We start from the raw sequence: 26,793 nt of genomic DNA, 5'->3' as shown, positions 1-26,793 counted from the left end.
AACATCAGACTGTGACATCTGTATGCAAGAGGAAGCAGTAACGTTATTTCCAAGCGGAGAATACAGGACATCTGCAGTTATACAGAGTGAGTAATCGAAATTTGTGACATAAGCACGAGACATGTAGGTGATGAATGACACCACATGTATATGCTTTAACAGTGTAAATGAGGGACGTTCTAGAGATATGGTCAATACTGCATCGGCAAAATGTAGCTGTGAGACTACCTAACACCAGACTGTGACATCTGTATGCAAGAGGAAGCAGTAACGTTATTTCCAAGCGGAGAATACAGGACATCTGCAGTTATACAGAGTGAGTAATCGAAATTTGTGACATAAGCTCGAGACATGTAGGTGATGAATGACACCACATGTATATGCTTTACCACTGTAAATGTGGGACGTTCTAGAGATATGGTCAATACTGCTTCGGCAAAATGTAGCTGTGAGACTACCTTACATCAGACTGTGACATCTGTATGCAAGAGGAAGCAGTAACGTTATTTCCAAGCGGAGAATACAGGACATCTGCAGTTATACAGAGTGAGTAATCGAAATTTGTGACATAAGCACGAGACATGTAGGTGATGAATGACACCACATGTATATGCTTTAACAGTGTAAATGAGGGACGTTCTAGAGATATGGTCAATACTGCATCGGCAAAATGTAGCTGTGAGACTACCTAACATCAGACTGTGACATCTGTATGCAAGAGGAAGCAGTAACGTTATTTCCAAGCGGAGAATACAATACATCTGCAGTTATACAGAGTGAGTAATCGAAATTTGTGACATAAGCACGAGACATGTAGGTGATGAATGACACCACATGTATATGCTTTAACACTGTAAATGTGGGACGTTCTAGAGATATGGTCAATACTGCTTCGGCAAAATGTAGCTGTGAGACTACCTTACATCAGACTGTGACATCTGTATGCAAGAGGAAGCAGTAACGTTATTTCCAAGCGGAGAATACAGGACATCTGCAGTTATACAGAGTGAGTAATCGAAATTTGTGACATAAGCTCGAGACATGTAGGTGATGAATGACACCACATGTATATGCTTTAACACTGTAAATGTGGGACGTTCTAGAGATATGGTCAATACTGCATCGGCAAAATGTAGCTGTGAGACTACCTAACATCAGACTGTGACATCTGTATGCAAGAGGAAGCAGTAACGTTATTTCCAAGCGGAGAATACAGGACATCTGCAGTTATACAGAGTGAGTAATCGAAATTTGTGACATAAGCACGAGACATGTAGGTGATGAATGACACCACATGTATATGCTTTAACACTGTAAATGTGGGACGTTCTAGAGATATGGTCAATACTGCATCGGCAAAATGTAGCTGTGAGACTACCTAACATCAGACTGTGACATCTGTATGCAAGAGGAAGCAGTAACGTTATTTCCAAGCGGAGAATACAGGACATCTGCAGTTATACAGAGTGAGTAATCGAAATTTGTGACATAAGCACGAGACATGTAGGTGATGAATGACACCACATGTATATGCTTTACCACTGTAAATGTGGGACGTTCTAGAGATATGGTCAATACTGCTTCGGCAAAATGTAGCTGTGAGACTACCTTACATCAGACTGTGACATCTGTATGCAAGAGGAAGCAGTAACGTTATTCCCAAGCGGAGAATACAGGACATCTGCAGTTATACAGAGTGAGTAAACGAAATTTGTGACATAAGCACGAGACATGTAGGTGATGAATGACACCACATGTATATGCTTTAACAGTGTAAATGAGGGACGTTCTAGAGATATGGTCAATACTGCATCGGCAAAATGTAGCTGTGAGACTACCTAACATCAGACTGTGACATCTGTATGCAAGAGGAAGCAGTAACGTTATTTCCAAGCGGAGAATACAGGACATCTGCAGTTATACAGAGTGAGTAATCGAAATTTGTGACATAAGCTCGAGACATGTAGGTGATGAATGACACCACATGTATATGCTTTACCACTGTAAATGTGGGACGTTCTAGAGATATGGTCAATACTGCTTCGGCAAAATGTAGCTGTGAGACTACCTTACATCAGACTCTGACATCTGTATGCAAGAGGAAGCAGTAACGTTATTTCCAAGCGGAGAATACAGGACATCTGCAGTTATACAGAGTGAGTAATCGAAATTTGTGACATAAGCACGAGACATGTAGGTGATGAATGACACCACATGTATATGCTTTAACAGTGTAAATGAGGGACGTTCTAGAGATATGGTCAATACTGCATCGGCAAAATGTAGCTGTGAGACTACCTAACATCAGACTGTGACATCTGTATGCAAGAGGAAGCAGTAACGTTATTTCCAAGCGGAGAATACAGGACATCTGCAGTTATACAGAGTGAGTAATCGTAATTTGTGACATAAGCACGAGACATGTAGGTGATGAATGACACCACATGTATATGCTTTAACAGTGTAAATGTGGGACGTTCTAGAGATATGGTCAATACTGCATCGGCAAAATGTAGCTGTGAGACTACCTAACATCAGACTGTGACATCTGTATGCAAGAGGAAGCAGTAACGTTATTTCCAAGCGGAGAATACAGGACATCTGCAGTTATACAGAGTGAGTAATCGAAATTTGTGACATAAGCACGAGACATGTAGGTGATGAATGACACCACATGTATATGCTTTAACACTGTAAATGTGGGACGTTCTAGAGATATGGTCAATACTGCATCGGCAAAATGTAGCTGTGAGACTACCTAACATCAGACTGTGACATCTGTATGCAAGAGGAAGCAGCAACGTTATTTCCAAGCGGAGAATACAGGACATCTGCAGTTATACAGAGTGAGTAATCGAAATTTGTGACATAAGCACGAGACATGTAGGTGATGAATGACACCACATGTATATGCTTTACCACTGTAAATGTGGGACGTTCTAGAGATATGGTCAATACTGCTTCGGCAAAATGTAGCTGTGAGACTACCTTACATCAGACTGTGACATCTGTATGCAAGAGGAAGCAGTAACGTTATTTCCAAGCGGAGAATACAGGACATCTGCAGTTATACAGAGTGAGTAATCGAAATTTGTGACATAAGCACGAGACATGTAGGTGATGAATGACACCACATGTATATGCTTTAACAGTGTAAATGAGGGACGTTCTAGAGATATGGTCAATACTGCATCGGCAAAATGTAGCTGTGAGACTACCTAACATCAGACTGTGACATCTGTATGCAAGAGGAAGCAGTAACGTTATTTCCAAGCGGAGAATACAATACATCTGCAGTTATACAGAGTGAGTAATCGAAATTTGTGACATAAGCACGAGACATGTAGGTGATGAATGACACCACATGTATATGCTTTAACACTGTAAATGTGGGACGTTCTAGAGATATGGTCAATACTGCATCGGCAAAATGTAGCTGTGAGACTACCTAACATCAGACTGTGACATCTGTATGCAAGAGGAAGCAGTAACGTTATTTCCAAGCGGAGAATACAGGACATCTGCAGTTATACAGAGTGAGTAATCGAAATTTGTGACATAAGCACGAGACATGTAGGTGATGAATGACACCACATGTATATGCTTTAACACTGTAAATGTGGGACGTTCTAGAGATATGGTCAATACTGCATCGGCAAAATGTAGCTGTGAGACTACCTAACATCAGACTGTGACATCTGTATGCAAGAGGAAGCAGTAACGTTATTTCCAAGCGGAGAATACAGGACATCTGCAGTTATACAGAGTGAGTAATCGAAATTTGTGACATAAGCACGAGACATGTAGGTGATGAATGACACCACATGTATATGCTTTAACAGTGTAAATGTGGGACGTTCTAGAGATATGGTCAATACTGCATCGGCAAAATGTAGCTGTGAGACTACCTAACATCAGACTGTGACATCTGTATGCAAGAGGAAGCAGTAACGTTATTTCCAAGCGGAGAATACAGGACATCTGCAGTTATACAGAGTGAGTAATCGAAATTTGTGACATAAGCACGAGACATGTAGGTGATGAATGACACCACATGTATATGCTTTAACACTGTAAATGTATGACGTTCTAGAGATATGGTCAATACTGCATCGGCAAAATGTAGCTGTGAGACTACCTAACATCAGACTGTGACATCTGTATTCAAGAGGAAGCAGTAACGTTATTTCCAAGCGGAGAATACAATACATCTGCAGTTATACAGAGGGAGTAATCGAAATTTGTGACATAAGCACGAGACATGTAGGTGATGAATGACACCACATGTATATGCTTTAACACTGTAAATGTGGGACATTCTAGAGATATGATCAATACTGCATCGGCAAAATGTAGCTGTGAGACTACCTAACATCAGACTGTGACATCTGTATGCAAGAGGAAGCAGTAACGTTATTTCCAAGCGGAGAATACAGGACATCTGCAGTTATACAGAGTGAGTAATGGAAATTTATAACATAAGCACGAGACGTGTAGGTGATGAATGACACCACATGTATATGCTTTAACAGTGTAAATGTGGGACGTTCTAGAGATATGGTCAATACTGCATCGGCAAAATGTAGCTGTGAGACTACCTAACATCAGACTGTGACATCTGTATGCAAGAGGAAGCAGTAACGTTATTTCCAAGCGGAGAATACAGGACATCTGCAGTTATACAGAGTGAGTAATCGAAATTTGTGACATAAGCACGAGACATGTAGGTGATGAATGACACCACATGTATATGCTTTAACACTGTAAATGTGGGACGTTCTAGAGATATGGTCAATACTGCATCGGCAAAATGTAGCTGTGAGACTACCTAACATCAGACTGTGACATCTGTATGCAAGAGGTAGCAGTAACGTTATTTCCAAGCGGAGAATACAGGACATCTGCAGTTATACAGAGTGAGTAATCGAAATTTGTGACATAAGCACGAGACATGTAGGTGATGAATGACACCACATGTATATGCTTTAACACTGTAAATGTGGGACGTTCTAGAGATATGGTCAATACTGCATCGGCAAAATGTAGCTGTGAGACTACCTAACATCAGACTGTGACATCTGTATGCAAGAGGAAGCAGTAACGTTATTTCCAAGCGGAGAATACAATACATCTGCAGTTATACAGAGTGAGTAATCGAAATTTCTGACATAAGCACGAGACATGTAGGTGATGAATGACACCACATGTATATGCTTTAACAGTGTAAATGTGGGACGTTCTAGAGATATGGTCAATACTGCATCGGCAAAATGTAGCTGTGAGACTACCTAACATCAGACTGTGACATCTGTATGCAAGAGGAAGCAGTAACGTTATTTCCAAGCGGAGAATACAGGACATCTGCAGTTATACAGAGTGAGTAATCGAAATTTGTGACATAAGCACGAGACATGTAGGTGATGAATGACACCACATGTATATGCTTTAACAGTGTAAATGTGGGACGTTCTAGAGATATGGTCAATACTGCATCGGCAAAATGTAGCTGTGAGACTACCTAACATCAGACTGTGACATCTGTATGCAAGAGGAAGCAGTAACGTTATTTCCAAGCGGAGAATACAATACATCTGCAGTTATACAGAGTGAGTAATCGAAATTTGTGACATAAGCACGAGACATGTAGGTGATGAATGACACCACATGTATATGCTTTAACACTGTAAATGTGGGACGTTCTAGAGATATGGTCAATACTGCATCGGCAAAATGTAGCTGTGAGACTACCTAACATCAGACTGTGACATCTGTATGCAAGAGGAAGCAGTAACGTTATTTCCAAGCGGAGAATACAGGACATCTGCAGTTATACAGAGTGAGTAATCGAAATTTGTGACATATGCACGAGACATGTAGGTGATGAATGACACCACATGTATATGCTTTAACAGTGTAAATGTGGGACGTTCTAGAGATATGGTCAATACTGCATCGGCAAAATGTAGCTGTGAGACTACCTAACATCAGACTGTGACATCTGTATGCAAGAGGAAGCAGTAACGTTATTTCCAAGCGGAGAATACAGGACATCTGCAGTTATACAGAGTGAGTAATCGAAATTTGTGACATAAGCACGAGACATGTAGGTGATGAATGACACCACATGTATATGCTTTAACAGTGTAAATGTGGGACGTTCTAGAGATATGGTCAATACTGCATCGGCAAAATGTAGCTGTGAGACTACCTAACATCAGACTGTGACATCTGTATGCAAGAGGAAGCAGTAACGTTATTTCCAAGCGGAGAATACAATACATCTGCAGTTATACAGAGTGAGAAATCGAAATTTGTGACATAAGCACGAGACATGTAGGTGATGAATGACACCACATGTATATGCTTTAACAGTGTAAATGTGGGACGTTCTAGAGATATGGTCAATACTGCATCGGCAAATTGTAGCTGTGAGACTACCTAACATCAGACTGTGACATCTGTATGCAAGAGGAAGCAGTAACGTTATTTCCAAGCGGAGAATACAGGACATCTGCAGTTATACAGAGTGAGTAATCGAAATTTGTGACATAAGCACGAGACATGTAGGTGATGAATGACACCACATGTATATGCTTTAACACTGTAAATGTGGGACGTTCTAGAGATATGGTCAATACTGCATCGGCAAAATGTAGCTGTGAGACTACCTAACATCAGACTGTGACATCTGTATGCAAGAGGAAGCAGTAACGTTATTTCCAAGCGGAGAATACAGGACATCTGCAGTTATACAGAGTGAGTAATCGAAATTTGTGACATAAGCACGAGACATGTAGGTGATGAATGACACCACATGTATATGCTTTAACACTGTAAATGTGGGACGTTCTAGAGATATGGTCAATACTGCATCGGCAAAATGTAGCTGTGAGACTACCTAACATCAGACTGTGACATCTGTATGCAAGAGGAAGCAGTAACGTTATTTCCAAGCGGAGAATACAGGACATCTGCAGTTATACAGAGTGAGTAATCGCAATTTGTGACATAAGCACGAGACATGTAGGTGATGAATGACACCACATGTATATGCTTTAACAGTGTAAATGTGGGACGTTCTAGAGATATGGTCAATACTGCATCGGCAAAATGTAGCTGTGAGACTACCTAACATCAGACTGTGACATCTGTATGCAAGAGGAAGCAGTAACGTTATTTCCAAGCGGAGAATACAATACATCTGCAGTTATACAGAGTGAGTAATGGAAATTTGTGACATAAGCACGAGACATGTAGGTGATGAATGACACCACATGTATATGCTTTAACAGTGTAAATGTGGGACGTTCTAGAGATATGGTCAATACTGCATCGGCAAAATGTAGCTGTGAGACTACCTAACATCAGACTGTGACATCTGTATGCAAGAGGAAGCAGTAACGTTATTTCCAAGCGGAGAATACAGGACATCTGCAGTTATACAGAGTGAGTAATCGAAATTTGTGACATAAGCACGAGACATGTAGGTGATGAATGACACCACATGTATATGCTTTAACAGTGTAAATGTGGGACGTTCTAGAGATATGGTCAATACTGCATCGGCAAAATGTAGCTGTGAGACTACCTAACATCAGACTGTGACATCTGTATGCAAGAGGAAGCAGTAACGTTATTTCCAAGCGGAGAATACAATACATCTGCAGTTATACAGAGTGAGTAATGGAAATTTGTGACATAAGCACGAGACATGTAGGTGATGAATGACACCACATGTATATGCTTTAACAGTGTAAATGTGGGACGTTCTAGAGATATGGTCAATACTGCATCGGCAAAATGTAGCTGTGAGACTACCTAACATCAGACTGTGACATCTGTATGCAAGAGGAAGCAGTAACGTTATTTCCAAGCGGAGAATACAGGACATCTGCAGTTATACAGAGTGAGTAATCGAAATTTGTGACATAAGCACGAGACATGTAGGTGATGAATGACACCACATGTATATGCTTTAACAGTGTAAATGTGGGACGTTCTAGAAATATGGTCAATACTGCATCGGCAAAATGTAGCTGTGAGACTACCTAACATCAGACTGTGACATCTGTATGCAAGAGGAAGCAGTAACGTTATTTCCAAGCGGAGAATACAATACATCTGCAGTTATACAGAGTGAGTAATGGAAATTTGTGACATAAGCACGAGACATGTAGGTGATGAATGACACCACATGTATATGCTTTAACAGTGTAAATGTGGGACGTTCTAGAGATATGGTCAATACTGCATCGGCAAAATGTAGCTGTGAGACTACCTAACATCAGACTGTGACATCTGTATGCAAGAGGAAGCAGTAACGTTATTTCCAAGCGGAGAATACAGGACATCTGCAGTTATACAGAGTGAGTAATCGAAATTTGTGACATAAGCACGAGACATGTAGGTGATGAATGACACCACATGTATATGCTTTAACAGTGTAAATGTGGGACGTTCTAGAGATATGGTCAATACTGCATCGGCAAAATGTAGCTGTGAGACTACCTAACATCAGACTGTGACATCTGTATGCAAGAGGAAGCAGTAACGTTATTTCCAAGCGGAGAATACAATACATCTACAGTTATACAGAGTGAGTAATGGAAATTTGTGACATAAGCACGAGACATGTAGGTGATGAATGACACCACATGTATATGCTTTAACAGTGTAAATGTGGGACGTTCTAGAGATATGGTCAATACTGCATCGGCAAAATGTAGCTGTGAGACTACCTAACATCAGACTGTGACATCTGTATGCAAGAGGAAGCAGTAACGTTATTTCCAAGCGGAGAATACAGGACATCTGCAGTTATACAGAGTGAGTAATCGAAATTTGTGACATAAGCACGAGACATGTAGGTGATGAATGACACCACATGTATATGCTTTAACAGTGTAAATGTGGGACGTTCTAGAGATATGGTCAATACTGCATCGGCAAAATGTAGCTGTGAGACTACCTAACATCAGACTGTGACATCTGTATGCAAGAGGAAGCAGTAACGTTATTTCCAAGCGGAGAATACAATACATCTGCAGTTATACAGAGTGAGTAATGGAAATTTGTGACATAAGCACGAGACATGTAGGTGATGAATGACACCACATGTATATGCTTTAACAGTGTAAATGTGGGACGTTCTAGAGATATGGTCAATACTGCATCGGCAAAATGTAGCTGTGAGACTACCTAACATCAGACTGTGACATCTGTATGCAAGAGGAAGCAGTAACGTTATTTCCAAGCGGAGAATACAGGACATCTGCAGTTATACAGAGTGAGTAATGGAAATTTGTGACATAAGCACGAGACATGTAGGTGATGAATGACACCACATGTATATGCTTTAACAGTGTAAATGTGGGACGTTCTAGAGATATGGTCAATACTGCATCGGCAAAATGTAGCTGTGAGACTACCTAACATCAGACTGTGACATCTGTATGCAAGAGGAAGCAGTAACGTTATTTCCAAGCGGAGAATACAGGACATCTGCAGTTATACAGAGTGAGTAATCGAAATTTGTGACATAAGCACGAGACATGTAGGTGATGAATGACACCACATGTATATGCTTTAACAGTGTAAATGTGGGACGTTCTAGAGATATGGTCAATACTGCATCGGCAAAATGTAGCTGTGAGACTACCTAACATCAGACTGTGACATCTGTATGCAAGAGGAAGCAGTAACGTTATTTCCAAGCGGAGAATACAATACATCTGCAGTTATACAGAGTGAGTAATGGAAATTTGTGACATAAGCACGAGACATGTAGGTGATGAATGACACCACATGTATATGCTTTAACAGTGTAAATGTGGGACGTTCTAGAGATATGGTCAATACTGCATCGGCAAAATGTAGCTGTGAGACTACCTAACATCAGACTGTGACATCTGTATGCAAGAGGAAGCAGTAACGTTATTTCCAAGCGGAGAATACAGGACATCTGCAGTTATACAGAGTGAGTAATCGAAATTTGTGACATAAGCACGAGACATGTAGGTGATGAATGACACCACATGTATATGCTTTAACAGTGTAAATGTGGGTCGTTCTAGAGATATGGTCAATACTGCATCGGCAAAATGTAGCTGTGAGACTACCTAACATCAGACTGTGACATCTGTATGCAAGAGGAAGCAGTAACGTTATTTCCAAGCGGAGAATACAGGACATCTGCAGTTATACAGAGTGAGTAATCGAAATTTGTGACATAAGCACGAGACATGTAGGTGATGAATGACACCACATGTATATGCTTTAACAGTGTAAATGTGGGACGTTCTAGAGATATGGTCAATACTGCATCGGCAAAATGTAGCTGTGAGACTACCTAACATCAGACTGTGACATCTGTATGCAAGAGGAAGCAGTAACGTTATTTCCAACCGGAGAATACAGGACATCTGCAGTTATACAGAGTGAGTAATCGAAATTTGTGACATAAGCACGAGACATGTAGGTGATGAATGACACCACATGTATATGCTTTAACACTGTAAATGTGGGACGTTCTAGAGATATGGTCAATACTGCATCGGCAAAATGTAGCTGTGAGACTACCTAACATCAGACTGTGACATCTGTATGCAAGAGGAAGCAGTAACGTTATTTCCAAGCGGAGAATACAATACATCTGCAGTTATACAGAGTGAGTATTAGAAATTTGTGACATAAGCACGAGACATGTAGGTGATGAATGACACCACATGTATATGCTTTAACACTGTAAATGTGGGACGTTCTAGAGATATGGTCAATACTGCATCGGCAAAATGTAGCTGTGAGACTACCTAACATCAGACTGTGACATCTGTATGCAAGAGGAAGCAGTAACGTTATTTCCAAGCGGAGAATACAGGACATCTGCAGTTATACAGAGTGAGTAATCGAAATTTGTGACATAAGCACGAGACATGTAGGTGATGAATGACACCACATGTATATGCTTTAACAGTGTAAATGTGGGACGTTCTAGAGATATGGTCAATACTGCATCGGCAAAATGTAGCTGTGAGACTACCTAACATCAGACTGTGACATCTGTATGCAAGAGGAAGCAGTAACGTTATTTCCAAGCGGAGAATACAATACATCTGCAGTTATACAGAGTGAGTAATCGAAATTTGTGACATAAGCACGAGACATGTAGGTGATGAATGACACCACATGTATATGCTTTAACACTGTAAATGTGCGACGTTCTAGAGATATGGTCAATACTGCATCGGCAAAATGTAGCTGTGAGACTACCTAACATCAGACTGTGACATCTGTATGCAAGAGGAAGCAGTAACGTTATTTCCAAGCGGAGAATACAGGACATCTGCAGTTATACAGAGTGAGTAATCGAAATTTGTGACATAAGCACGAGACATGTAGGTGATGAATGACACCACATGTATATGCTTTAACAGTGTAAATGTGGGACGTTCTAGAGATATGGTCAATACTGCATCGGCAAAATGTAGCTGTGAGACTACCTAACATCAGACTGTGACATCTGTATGCAAGAGGAAGCAGTAACGTTATTTCCAAGCGGAGAATACAATACATCTGCAGTTATACAGAGTGAGTAATCGAAATTTGTGACATAAGCACGAGACATGTAGGTGATGAATGACACCACATGTATATGCTTTAACAGTGTAAATGTGGGACGTTCTAGAGATATGGTCAATACTGCATCGGCAAAATGTAGCTGTGAGACTACCTAACATCAGACTGTGACATCTGTATGCAAGAGGAAGCAGTAACGTTATTTCCAAGCGGAGAATACAGGACATCTGCAGTTATACAGAGTGAGTAATCGAAATTTGTGACATAAGCACGAGACATGTAGGTGATGAATGACACCACATGTATATGCTTTAACAGTGTAAATGTGGGACGTTCTAGAGATATGGTCAATACTGCATCGGCAAAATGTAGCTGTGAGACTACCTAACATCAGACTGTGACATCTGTATGCAAGAGGAAGCAGTAACGTTATTTCCAAGCGGAGAATACAATACATCTGCAGTTATACAGAGTGAGTATTAGAAATTTGTGACATAAGCACGAGACATGTAGGTGATGAATGACACCACATGTATATGCTTTAACACTGTAAATGTGGGACGTTCTAGAGATATGGTCAATACTGCATCGGCAAAATGTAGCTGTGAGACTACCTAACATCAGACTGTGACATCTGTATGCAAGAGGAAGCAGTAACGTTATTTCCAAGCGGAGAATACAGGACATCTGCAGTTATACAGAGTGAGTAATCGAAATTTGTGACATAAGCACGAGACATGTAGGTGATGAATGACACCACATGTATATGCTTTAACAGTGTAAATGTGGGACGTTCTAGAGATATGGTCAATACTGCATCGGCAAAATGTAGCTGTGAGACTACCTAACATCAGACTGTGACATCTGTATGCAAGAGGAAGCAGTAACGTTATTTCCAAGCGGAGAATACAATACATCTGCAGTTATACAGAGTGAGTAATGGAAATTTGTGACATAAGCACGAGACATGTAGGTGATGAATGACACCACATGTATATGCTTTAACAGTGTAAATGTGGGACGTTCTAGAGATATGGTCAATACTGCATCGGCAAAATGTAGCTGTGAGACTACCTAACATCAGACTGTGACATCTGTATGCAAGAGGAAGCAGTAACGTTATTTCCAAGCGGAGAATACAGGACATCTGCAGTTATACAGAGTGAGTAATCGAAATTTGTGACATAAGCACGAGACATGTAGGTGATGAATGACACCACATGTATATGCTTTAACACTGTAAATGTGGGACGTTCTAGAGATATGGTCAATACTGCATCGGCAAAATGTAGCTGTGAGACTACCTAACATCAGACTGTGACATCTGTATGCAAGAGGTAGCAGTAACGTTATTTCCAAGCGGAGAATACAGGACATCTGCAGTTATACAGAGTGAGTAATCGAAATTTGTGACATAAGCACGAGACATGTAGGTGATGAATGACACCACATGTATATGCTTTAACACTGTAAATGTGGGACGTTCTAGAGATATGGTCAATACTGCATCGGCAAAATGTAGCTGTGAGACTACCTAACATCAGACTGTGACATCTGTATGCAAGAGGAAGCAGTAACGTTATTTCCAAGCGGAGAATACAATACATCTGCAGTTATACAGAGTGAGTAATCGAAATTTGTGACATAAGCACGAGACATGTAGGTGATGAATGACACCACATGTATATGCTTTAACACTGTAAATGTGGGACGTTCTAGAGATGTGGTCAATACTGCATCGGCAAAATGTAGCTGTGAGACTACCTAACATCAGACTGTGACATCTGTATGCAAGAGGAAGCAGTAACGTTATTTCCAAGCGGAGAATACAGGACATCTGCAGTTATACAGAGTGAGTAATCGTAATTTGTGACATAAGCACGAGACATGTAGGTGATGAATGACACCACATGTATATGCTTTAACAGTGTAAATGTGGGACGTTCTGGAGATATGGTCAATACTGCATCGGCAAAATGTAGCTGTGAGACTACCTAACATCAGACTGTGACATCTGTATGCAAGAGGAAGTAGTAACGTTATTTCCAAGCGGAGAATACAGGACATCTGCAGTTATACAGAGTGAGTAATCGAAATTTGTGACATAAGCACGAGACATGTAGGTGATGAATGACACCACATGTATATGCTTTAACAGTGTAAATGTGGGACGTTCTAGAGATATGGTCAATACTGCATCGGCAAAATGTAGCTGTGAGACTACCTAACATCAGACTGTGACATCTGTATGCAAGAGGAAGCAGTAACGTTATTTCCAAGCGGAGAATACAGGACATCTGCAGTTATACAGAGTGAGTAATCGAAATTTGTGACATAAGCACGAGACATGTAGGTGACGAATGACACCACATGTATATGCTTTAACAGTGTAAATGTGGGACGTTCTAGAGATATGGTCAATACTGCATCGGCAAAATGTAGCTGTGAGACTACCTAACATCAGACTGTGACATCTGTATGCAAGAGGAAGCAGTAACGTTATTTCCAAGCGGAGAATACAGGACATCTGCAGTTATACAGAGTGAGTAATCGAAATTTGTGACATATGCACGAGACATGTAGGTGATGAATGACACCACATGTATATGCTTTAACAGTGTAAATGTGGGACGTTCTAGAGATATGGTCAATACTGCATCGGCAAAATGTAGCTGTGAGACTACCTAACATCAGACTGTGACATCTGTATGCAAGAGGAAGCAGTAACGTTATTTCCAAGCGGAGAATACAGGACATCTGCAGTTATACAGAGTGAGTAATCGAAATTTGTGACATAAGCACGAGACATGTAGGTGATGAATGACACCACATGTATATGCTTTAACAGTGTAAATGTGGGACGTTCTAGAGATATGGTCAATACTGCATCGGCAAAATGTAGCTGTGAGACTACCTAACATCAGACTGTGACATCTGTATGCAAGAGGAAGCAGTAACGTTATTTCCAAGCGGAGAATACAATACATCTGCAGTTATACAGAGTGAGAAATCGAAATTTGTGACATAAGCACGAGACATGTAGGTGATGAATGACACCACATGTATATGCTTTAACAGTGTAAATGTGGGACGTTCTAGAGATATGGTCAATACTGCATCGGCAAAATGTAGCTGTGAGACTACCTAACATCAGACTGTGACATCTGTATGCAAGAGGAAGCAGTAACGTTATTTCCAAGCGGAGAATACAGGACATCTGCAGTTATACAGAGTGAGTAATCGAAATTTGTGACATAAGCACGAGACATGTAGGTGATGAATGACACCACATGTATATGCTTTAACACTGTAAATGTGGGACGTTCTAGAGATATGGTCAATACTGCATCGGCAAAATGTAGCTGTGAGACTACCTAACATCAGACTGTGACATCTGTATGCAAGAGGAAGCAGTAACGTTATTTCCAAGCGGAGAATACAGGACATCTGCAGTTATACAGAGTGAGTAATCGAAATTTGTGACATAAGCACGAGACATGTAGGTGATGAATGACACCACATGTATATGCTTTAACACTGTAAATGTGGGACGTTCTAGAGATATGGTCAATACTGCATCGGCAAAATGTAGCTGTGAGACTACCTAACATCAGACTGTGACATCTGTATGCAAGAGGAAGCAGTAACGTTATTTCCAAGCGGAGAATACAGGACATCTGCAGTTATACAGAGTGAGTAATCGCAATTTGTGACATAAGCACGAGACATGTAGGTGATGAATGACACCACATGTATATGCTTTAACAGTGTAAATGTGGGACGTTCTAGAGATATGGTCAATACTGCATCGGCAAAATGTAGCTGTGAGACTACCTAACATCAGACTGTGACATCTGTATGCAAGAGGAAGCAGTAACGTTATTTCCAAGCGGAGAATACAATACATCTGCAGTTATACAGAGTGAGTAATGGAAATTTGTGACATAAGCACGAGACATGTAGGTGATGAATGACACCACATGTATATGCTTTAACAGTGTAAATGTGGGACGTTCTAGAGATATGGTCAATACTGCATCGGCAAAATGTAGCTGTGAGACTACCTAACATCAGACTGTGACATCTGTATGCAAGAGGAAGCAGTAACGTTATTTCCAAGCGGAGAATACAGGACATCTGCAGTTATACAGAGTGAGTAATCGAAATTTGTGACATAAGCACGAGACATGTAGGTGATGAATGACACCACATGTATATGCTTTAACAGTGTAAATGTGGGACGTTCTAGAGATATGGTCAATACTGCATCGGCAAAATGTAGCTGTGAGACTACCTAACATCAGACTGTGACATCTGTATGCAAGAGGAAGCAGTAACGTTATTTCCAAGCGGAGAATACAATACATCTGCAGTTATACAGAGTGAGTAATGGAAATTTGTGACATAAGCACGAGACATGTAGGTGATGAATGACACCACATGTATATGCTTTAACAGTGTAAATGTGGGACGTTCTAGAGATATGGTCAATACTGCATCGGCAAAATGTAGCTGTGAGACTACCTAACATCAGACTGTGACATCTGTATGCAAGAGGAAGCAGTAACGTTATTTCCAAGCGGAGAATACAGGACATCTGCAGTTATACAGAGTGAGTAATCGAAATTTGTGACATAAGCACGAGACATGTAGGTGATGAATGACACCACATGTATATGCTTTAACAGTGTAAATGTGGGACGTTCTAGAGATATGGTCAATACTGCATCGGCAAAATGTAGCTGTGAGACTACCTAACATCAGACTGTGACATCTGTATGCAAGAGGAAGCAGTAACGTTATTTCCAAGCGGAGAATACAATACATCTGCAGTTATACAGAGTGAGTAATGGAAATTTGTGACATAAGCACGAGACATGTAGGTGATGAATGACACCACATGTATATGCTTTAACACTGTAAATGTGGGACGTTCTAGAGATATGGTCAATACTGCATCGGCAAAATGTAGCTGTGAGACTACCTAACATCAGACTGTGACATCTGTATGCAAGAGGAAGCAGTAACGTTATTTCCAAGCGGAGAATACAGGACATCTGCAGTTATACAGAGTGAGTAATGGAAATTTGTGACATAAGCACGAGACATGTAGGTGATGAATGACACCACATGTATATGCTTTAACAGTGTAAATGTGGGACGTTCTAGAGATATGGTCAATACTGCATCGGCAAAATGTAGCTGTGAGACTACCTAACATCAGACTGTGACATCTGTATGCAAGAGGAAGCAGTAACGTTATTTCCAAGCGGAGAATACAATACATCTGCAGTTATACAGAGTGAGTAATGGAAATTTGTGACATAAGCACGAGACATGTAGGTGATGAATGACACCACATGTATATGCTTTAACAGTGTAAATGTGGGACGTTCTAGAGATATGGTCAATACTGCATCGGCAAAATGTAGCTGTGAGACTACCTAACATCAGACTGTGACATCTGTATGCAAGAGGAAGCAGTAACGTTATTTCCAAGCGGAGAATACAGGACATCTGCAGTTATACAGAGTGAGTAATCGAAATTTATGACATAAGCACGAGACATGTAGGTGATGAATGACACCACATGTATATGCTTTAACAGTGTAAATGTGGGACGTTCTAGAGATATGGTCAATACTGCATCGGCAAAATGTAGCTGTGAGACTACCTAACATCAGACTGTGACATCTGTATGCAAGAGGAAGCAGTAACGTTATTTCCAAGCGGAGAATACAATACATCTGCAGTTATACAGAGTGAGTAATGGAAATTTGTGACATAAGCACGAGACATGTAGGTGATGAATGACACCACATGTATATGCTTTAACAGTGTAAATGTGGGACGTTCTAGAGATATGGTCAATACTGCATCGGCAAAATGTAGCTGTGAGACTACCTAACATCAGACTGTGACATCTGTATGCAAGAGGAAGCAGTAACGTTATTTCCAAGCGGAGAATACAGGACATCTTCAGTTATACAGAGTGAGTAATCGAAATTTGTGACATAAGCACGAGACATGTAGGTGATGAATGACACCACATGTATATGCTTTAACAGTGTAAATGTGGGACGTTCTAGAGATATGGTCAATACTGCATCGGCAAAATGTAGCTGTGAGACTACCTAACATCAGACCGTGACATCTGTATGCAAGAGGAAGCAGTAACGTTATTTCCAAGCGGAGAATACAATACATCTGCAGTTATACAGAGTGAGTAATGGAAATTTGTGACATAAGCACGAGACATGTAGGTGATGAATGACACCACATGTATATGCTTTAACAGTGTAAATGTGGGACGTTCTAGAGATATGGTCAATACTGCATCGGCAAAATGTAGCTGTGAGACTACCTAACATCAGACTGTGACATCTGTATGCAAGAGGAAGCAGTAACGTTATTTCCAAGCGGAGAATACAGGACATCTGCAGTTATACAGAGTGAGTAATGGAAATTTGTGACATAAGCACGAGACATGTAGGTGATGAATGACACCACATGTATATGCTTTAACAGTGTAAATGTGGGACGTTCTAGAGATATGGTCAATACCGCATCGGCAAAATGTAGCTGTGAGACTACCTAACATCAGACTGTGACATCTGTATGCAAGAGGAAGCAGTAACGTTATTTCCAAGCGGAGAATACAATACATCTGCAGTTATACAGAGTGAGTAATGGAAATTTGTGACATAAGCACGAGACATGTAGGTGATGAATGACACCACATGTATATGCTTTAACAGTGTAAATGTGGGACGTTCTAGAGATATGGTCAATACTGCATCGGCAAAATGTAGCTGTGAGACTACCTAACATCAGACTGTGACATCTGTATGCAAGAGGAAGCAGTAACGTTATTTCCAAGCGGAGAATACAGGACATCTGCAGTTATACAGAGTGAGTAATCGAAATTTGTGACATAAGCACGAGACATGTAGGTGATGAATGACACCACATGTATATGCTTTAACAGTGTAAATGTGGGACGTTCTAGAGATATGGTCAATACTGCATCGGCAAAATGTAGCTGTGAGACTACCTAACATCAGACTGTGACATCTGTATGCAAGAGGAAGCAGTAACGTTATTTCCAAGCGGAGAATACAATACATCTGCAGTTATACAGAGTGAGTAATGGAAATTTGTGACATAAGCACGAGACATGTAGGTGATGAATGACACCACATGTATATGCTTTAACAGTGTAAATGTGGGACGTTCTAGAGATATGGTCAATACTGCATCGGCAAAATGTAGCTGTGAGACTACCTAACATCAGACTGTGACATCTGTATGCAAGAGGAAGCAGTAACGTTATTTCCAAGCGGAGAATACAGGACATCTGCAGTTATACAGAGTGAGTAATCGAAATTTGTGACATAAGCACGAGACATGTAGGTGATGAATGACACCACATGTATATGCTTTAACAGTGTAAATGTGGGTCGTTCTAGAGATATGGTCAATACTGCATCGGCAAAATGTAGCTGTGAGACTACCTAACATCAGACTGTGACATCTGTATGCAAGAGGAAGCAGTAACGTTATTTCCAAGCGGAGAATACAGGACATCTGCAGTTATACAGAGTGAGTAATCGAAATTTGTGACATAAGCACGAGACATGTAGGTGATGAATGACACCACATGTATATGCTTTAACAGTGTAAATGTGGGACGTTCTAGAGATATGGTCAATACTGCATCGGCAAAATGTAGCTGTGAGACTACCTAACATCAGACTGTGACATCTGTATGCAAGAGGAAGCAGTAACGTTATTTCCAACCGGAGAATACAGGACATCTGCAGTTATACAGAGTGAGTAATCGAAATTTGTGACATAAGCACGAGACATGTAGGTGATGAATGACACCACATGTATATGCTTTAACACTGTAAATGTGGGACGTTCTAGAGATATGGTCAATACTGCATCGGCAAAATGTAGCTGTGAGACTACCTAACATCAGACTGTGACATCTGCATGCAAGAGGAAGCAGTAACGTTATTTCCAAGCGGAGAATACAATACATCTGCAGTTATACAGAGTGAGTATTAGAAATTTGTGACATAAGCACGAGACATGTAGGTGATGAATGACACCACATGTATATGCTTTAACACTGTAAATGTGGGACGTTCTAGAGATATGGTCAATACTGCATCGGCAAAATGTAGCTGTGAGACTACCTAACATCAGACTGTGACATCTGTATGCAAGAGGAAGCAGTAACGTTATTTCCAAGCGGAGAATACAGGACATCTGCAGTTATACAGAGTGAGTAATCGAAATTTGTGACATAAGCACGAGACATGTAGGTGATGAATGACACCACATGTATATGCTTTAACAGTGTAAATGTGGGACGTTCTAGAGATATGGTCAATACTGCATCGGCAAAATGTAGCTGTGAGACTACCTAACATCAGACTGTGACATCTGTATGCAAGAGGAAGCAGTAACGTTATTTCCAAGCGGAGAATACAATACATCTGCAGTTATACAGAGTGAGTAATCGAAATTTGTGACATAAGCACGAGACATGTAGGTGATGAATGACACCACATGTATATGCTTTAACACTGTAAATGTGCGACGTTCTAGAGATATGGTCAATACTGCATCGGCAAAATGTAGCTGTGAGACTACCTAACATCAGACTGTGACATCTGTATGCAAGAGGAAGCAGTAACGTTATTTCCAAGCGGAGAATACAGGACATCTGCAGTTATACAGAGTGAGTAATCGAAATTTGTGACATAAGCACGAGACATGTAGGTGATGAATGACACCACATGTATATGCTTTAACAGTGTAAATGTGGGACGTTCTAGAGATATGGTCAATACTGCATCGGCAAAATGTAGCTGTGAGACTACCTAACATCAGACTGTGACATCTGTATGCAAGAGGAAGCAGTAACGTTATTTCCAAGCGGAGAATACAATACATCTGCAGTTATACAGAGTGAGTAATCGAAATTTGTGACATAAGCACGAGACATGTAGGTGATGAATGACACCACATGTATATGCTTTAACAGTGTAAATGTGGGACGTTCTAGAGATATGGTCAATACTGCATCGGCAAAATGTAGCTGTGAGACTACCTAACATCAGACTGTGACATCTGTATGCAAGAGGAAGCAGTAACGTTATTTCCAAGCGGAGAATACAGGACATCCGCAGTTATACAGAGTGAGTAATCGAAATTTGTGACATAAGCACGAGACATGTAGGTGATGAATGACACCACATGTATATGCTTTAACAGTGTAAATGTGGGACGTTCTAGAGATATGGTCAATACTGCATCGGCAAAATGTAGCTGTGAGACTACCTAACATCAGACTGTGACATCTGTATGCAAGAGGAAGCAGTAACGTTATTTCCAAGCGGAGAATACAATACATCTGCAGTTATACAGAGTGAGTATTAGAAATTTGTGACATAAGCACGAGACATGTAGGTGATGAATGACACCACATGTATATGCTTTAACAGTGTAAATGTGGGACGTTCTAGAGATATGGTCAATACTGCATCGGCAAAATGTAGCTGTGAGACTACCTAACATCAGACTGTGACATCTGTATGCAAGAGGAAGCAGTAACGTTATTTCCAAGCGGAGAATACAGGACATCTGCAGTTATACAGAGTGAGTAATCGAAATTTGTGACATAAGCACGAGACATGTAGGTGATGAATGACACCACATGTATATGCTTTAACAGTGTAAATGTGGGACGTTCTAGAGATATGGTCAATACTGCATCGGCAAAATGTAGCTGTGAGACTACCTAACATCAGACTGTGACATCTGTATGCAAGAGGAAGCAGTAACGTTATTTCCAAGCGGAGAATACAATACATCTGCAGTTATACAGAGTGAGTAATCGAAATTTGTGACATAAGCACGAGACATGTAGGTGATGAATGACACCACATGTATATGCTTTAACAGTGTAAATGTGGGACGTTCTAGAGATATGGTCAATACTGCATCGGCAAAATGTAGCTGTGAGACTACCTAACATCAGACTGTGACATCTGTATGCAAGAGGAAGCAGTAACGTTATTTCCAAGCGGAGAATACAGGACATCTGCAGTTATACAGAGTGAGTAATCGTAATTTGTGACATAAGCACGAGACATGTAGGTGATGAATGACACCACATGTATATGCTTTAACAGTGTAAATGTGGGACGTTCTGGAGATATGGTCAATACTGCATCGGCAAAATGTAGCTGTGAGACTACCTAACATCAGACTGTGACATCTGTATGCAAGAGGAAGTAGTAACGTTATTTCCAAGCGGAGAATACAGGACATCTGCAGTTATACAGAGTGAGTAATCGAAATTTGTGACATAAGCACGAGACATGTAGGTGATGAATGACACCACATGTATATGCTTTAACAGTGTAAATGTGGGACGTTCTAGAGATATGGTCAATACTGCATCGGCAAAATGTAGCTGTGAGACTACCTAACATCAGACTGTGACATCTGTATGCAAGAGGAAGCAGTAACGTTATTTCCAAGCGGAGAATACAATACATCTGCAGTTATACAGAGTGAGTAATCGAAATTTGAGACATAAGCACGAGACATGTAGGTGATGAATGACACCACATGTATATGCTTTAACAGTGTAAATGTGGGACGTTCTAGAGATATGGTCAATACTGCATCGGCAAAATGTAGCTGTGAGACTACCTAACATCAGACTGTGACATCTGTATGCAAGAGGAAGCAGTAACGTTATTTCCAAGCGGAGAATACAGGACATCTGCAGTTATACAGAGTGAGTAATCGAAATTTATGACATAAGCACGAGACATGTAGGTGATGAATGACACCACATGTATATGCTTTAACAGTGTAAATGTGGGACGTTCTAGAGATATGGTCAATACTGCATCGGCAAAATGTAGCTGTGAGACTACCTAACATCAGACTGTGACATCTGTATGCAAGAGGAAGCAGTAACGTTATTTCCAAGCGGAGAATACAATACATCTGCAGTTATACAGAGTGAGTAATCGAAATTTGTGACATAAGCACGAGACATGTAGGTGATGAATGACACCACATGTATATGCTTTAACACTGTAAATGTGGGACGTTCTAGAGATATGGTCAATACTGCATCGGCAAAATGTAGCTGTGAGACTACCTAACATCAGACTGTGACATCTGTATGCAAGAGGAAGCAGTAACGTTATTTCCAAGCGGAGAATACAATACATCTGCAGTTATACAGAGTGAGTAATCGAAATTTCTGACATAAGCACGAGACATGTAGGTGATGAATGACACCACATGTATATGCTTTAACACTGTAAATGTGGGACGTTCTAGAGATATGGTCAATACTGCATCGGCAAAATGTAGCTGTGAGACTACCTAACATCAGACTGTGACATCTGTATGCAAGAGGAAGCAGTAACGTTATTTCCAAGCGGAGAATACAGGACATCTGCAGTTATACAGAGTGAGTAATCGAAATTTGTGACATAAGCACGAGACATGTAGGTGATGAATGACACCACATGTATATGCTTTAACACTGTAAATGTGGGACGTTCTAGAGATATGGTCAATACTGCATCGGCAAAATGTAGCTGTGAGACTACCTAACATCAGACTGTGACATCTGTATGCAAGAGGAAGCAGTAACGTTATTTCCAAGCGGAGAATACAGGACATCTGCAGTTATACAGAGTGAGTAATCGAAATTTGTGACATAAGCACGAGACATGTAGGTGATGAATGACACCACATGTATATGCTTTAACAGTGTAAATGTGGGACGTTCTAGAGATATGGTCAATACTGCATCGGCAAAATGTAGCTGTGAGACTACCTAACATCAGACTGTGACATCTGTATGCAAGAGGAAGCAGTAACGTTATTTCCAAGCGGAGAATACAATACATCTGCAGTTATACAGAGTGAGTAATCGAAATTTGTGACATAAGCACGAGACATGTAGGTGATGAATGACACCACATGTATATGCTTTAACAGTGTTAATGTGGGACGTTCTAGAGATATGGTCAATACTGCATCGGCAAAATGTAGCTGTGAGACTACCTAACATCAGACTGTGACATCTGTATGCAAGAGGAAGCAGTAACGTTATTTCCAAGCGGAGAATACAATACATCTGCAGTTATACAGAGTGAGTAATCGAAATTTCTGACATAAGCACGAGACATGTAGGTGATGAATGACACCACATGTATATGCTTTAACACTGTAAATGTGGGACGTTCTAGAGATATGGTCAATACTGCATCGGCAAAATGTAGCTGTGAGACTACCTAACATCAGACTGTGACATCTGTATGCAAGAGGAAGCAGTAACGTTATTTCCAAGCGGAGAATACAGGACATCTGCAGTTATACAGAGTGAGTAATCGAAATTTGTGACATAAGCACGAGACATGTAGGTGATGAATGACACCACATGTATATGCTTTAACACTGTAAATGTGGGACGTTCTAGAGATATGGTCAATACTGCATCGGCAAAATGTAGCTGTGAGACTACCTAACATCAGACTGTGACATCTGTATGCAAGAGGAAGCAGTAACGTTATTTCCAAGCGGAGAATACAGGACATCTGCAGTTATACAGAGTGAGTAATCGAAATTTGTGACATAAGCACGAGACATGTAGGTGATGAATGACACCACATGTATATGCTTTAACACTGTAAATGTGGGACGTTCTAGAGATATGGTCAATACTGCATCGGCAAAATGTAGCTGTGAGACTACCTAACATCAGACTGTGACATCTGTATGCAAGAGGAAGCAGTAACGTTATTTCCAAGCGGAGAATACAGGACATCTGCAGTTATACAGAGTGAGTAATCGAAATTTGTGACATAAGCACGAGACATGTAGGTGATGAATGACACCACATGTATATGCTTTAACAGTGTAAATGTGGGACGTTCTAGAGATATGGTCAATACTGCATCGGCAAAATGTAGCTGTGAGACTACCTAACATCAGACTGTGACATCTGTATGCAAGAGGAAGCAGTAACGTTATTTCCAAGCGGAGAATACAATACATCTGCAGTTATACAGAGTGAGTAATCGAAATTTGTGACATAAGCACGAGACATGTAGGTGATGAATGACACCACATGTATATGCTTTAACACTGTAAATGTGGGACGTTCTAGAGATATGGTCAATACTGCATCGGCAAAATGTAGCTGTGAGACTACCTAACATCAGACTGTGACATCTGTATGCAAGAGGAAGCAGTAACGTTATTTCCAAGCGGAGAATACAGGACATCTGCAGTTATACAGAGTGAGTAATCGAAATTTGTGACATAAGCACGAGACATGTAGGTGATGAATGACACCACATGTATATGCTTTAACAGTGTAAATGTGGGACGTTCTAGAGATATGGTCAATACTGCATCGGCAAAATGTAGCTGTGAGACTACCTAACATCACACTGTGACATCTGTATGCAAGAGGAAGCAGTAACGTTATTTCCAACCGGAGAATACAGGACATCTGCAGTTATACAGAGTGAGTAATCGAAATTTGTGACGTAAGCACGAGACATGTAGGTGATGAATGACACCACATGTATATGCTTTAACAGTGTAAATGTGGGACGTTCTAGAGATATGGTCAATACTGCATCGGCAAAATGTAGCTGTGAGACTACCTAACATCACACTGTGACATCTGTATGCAAGAGGAAGCAGTAACGTTATTTCCAACTCATAAGGGCTATGAAGCTGTTTAAAAGTTACTGCTTAGCTGATACACTGTAAGAATTGTAAGAATACAAAGCAGAAAAATAGGTTATCTCCAGTGCAAAACAGCAACCGAATGTAATAGATTGAAATGGATACATAAAAAAAAGGTTACCTTCCCCCTAACAGGCTTGTTTGTAGTGACCTTAACATATTCTGTCTGCTCACAGCTTGCATGATTTTAAGCCAAGAATCACATTTTTAGCCATTTTTAGTTTTACTATATAGTGGTTTACATGACACTTTAGACATGAAGGACATAGAATATACGTTGGTGTTTCGGATTTTCTACATAGTTTCCGCTGAACTTGCGATGTACATTTGCAGTTTGTCAGGAATGACCAAAGATTCTGTTTGCACGAATACTGCTCATATCACATGAATGTGCGGCAGGTCAGCAGAGCCGCTGTTGAATTGTTACAGCTACTAGGCAGTGCTAATTATGTGATGGTCAGTGAGCAACTGAGGTACGGTACGACCTTAACTTTTGACAGTAGGCACTGTGCACTTTTTTTTTTAAAGAAAAAACACACTCTTGCTGCTAAGTAGGACTGACCGAAGGTTAGCTGCTTTCGAATATAAAATGCATATAATACTACTGTCACTCTGCAGTAATGCAAGCACATGGATGTTTGAGCGGTGACACCACTCTCTCACGTTAACAACATTGTCAGTCAGATTAATATTCGTATTTTAATTCATGACCTCCTTGTTTCCCAGTACTACATTTGGTACGTGCAGTTTATGACTTTTTTACACGAGGAAATTGTGGGCAGAATTTTCTTATAACTGCATGTGTAACCTGTAGAGTGCCCGAGGGGCCATAGTGGAGGTGACGGAGAGATGGATTGGGGCCCGTAAATTCTGAGTACAGCGACCAGGCTGTGTGAGTGATTCTAGGAAGTGGAACTCAGTGGATCATATCTGTAGTTGGACTTCTGGTCAATGTTGAGCCGGTACGGCTCGCTATTTAAATTTTTGTTTGTTTTTAAATCACCCGCCTTCTCAGTATTCGCGGCGATGTCAATATCGAGATCGGATTGGAGTCTCTGGTCGCCGCATATGTTTGGCGAGTTGGCTTCCCACGCGCCGTGAGCAGAGAGAACAAGGACGAAGGGAGTTGCAGAGAGTTAGCTCTGGACTGCGCGTGAGGAGCGACGTGGGTGTCGGAGAACAAGGCCGCTTGGTCGGTGGGGCCCGCAGAAGCAGTCGGTGGGAAACGGAACGCCGTGGGTTCGAAGATCCTAGTGTGGAGGGCCGTGTTGTCCCGATGGCGGTCATCGTGTGGTCATTCAATAGCTGAGAAGTGATTTCTTGGTTCTGCCCTTGGATTCCGACGAAGAATTACGGCAAGTTTGGTGTATGAGGTGAACATAAGAATTCTAAAAAGGTGCATGTTGGTGT

The sequence above is a fragment of the Schistocerca serialis genome, chromosome 8, assembly GCF_023864345.2.
Source record: "Schistocerca serialis cubense isolate TAMUIC-IGC-003099 chromosome 8, iqSchSeri2.2, whole genome shotgun sequence".
Classification (NCBI taxonomy): domain Eukaryota; kingdom Metazoa; phylum Arthropoda; class Insecta; order Orthoptera; family Acrididae; genus Schistocerca; species Schistocerca serialis.
This window is presented reverse-complemented; position numbering follows the sequence as displayed.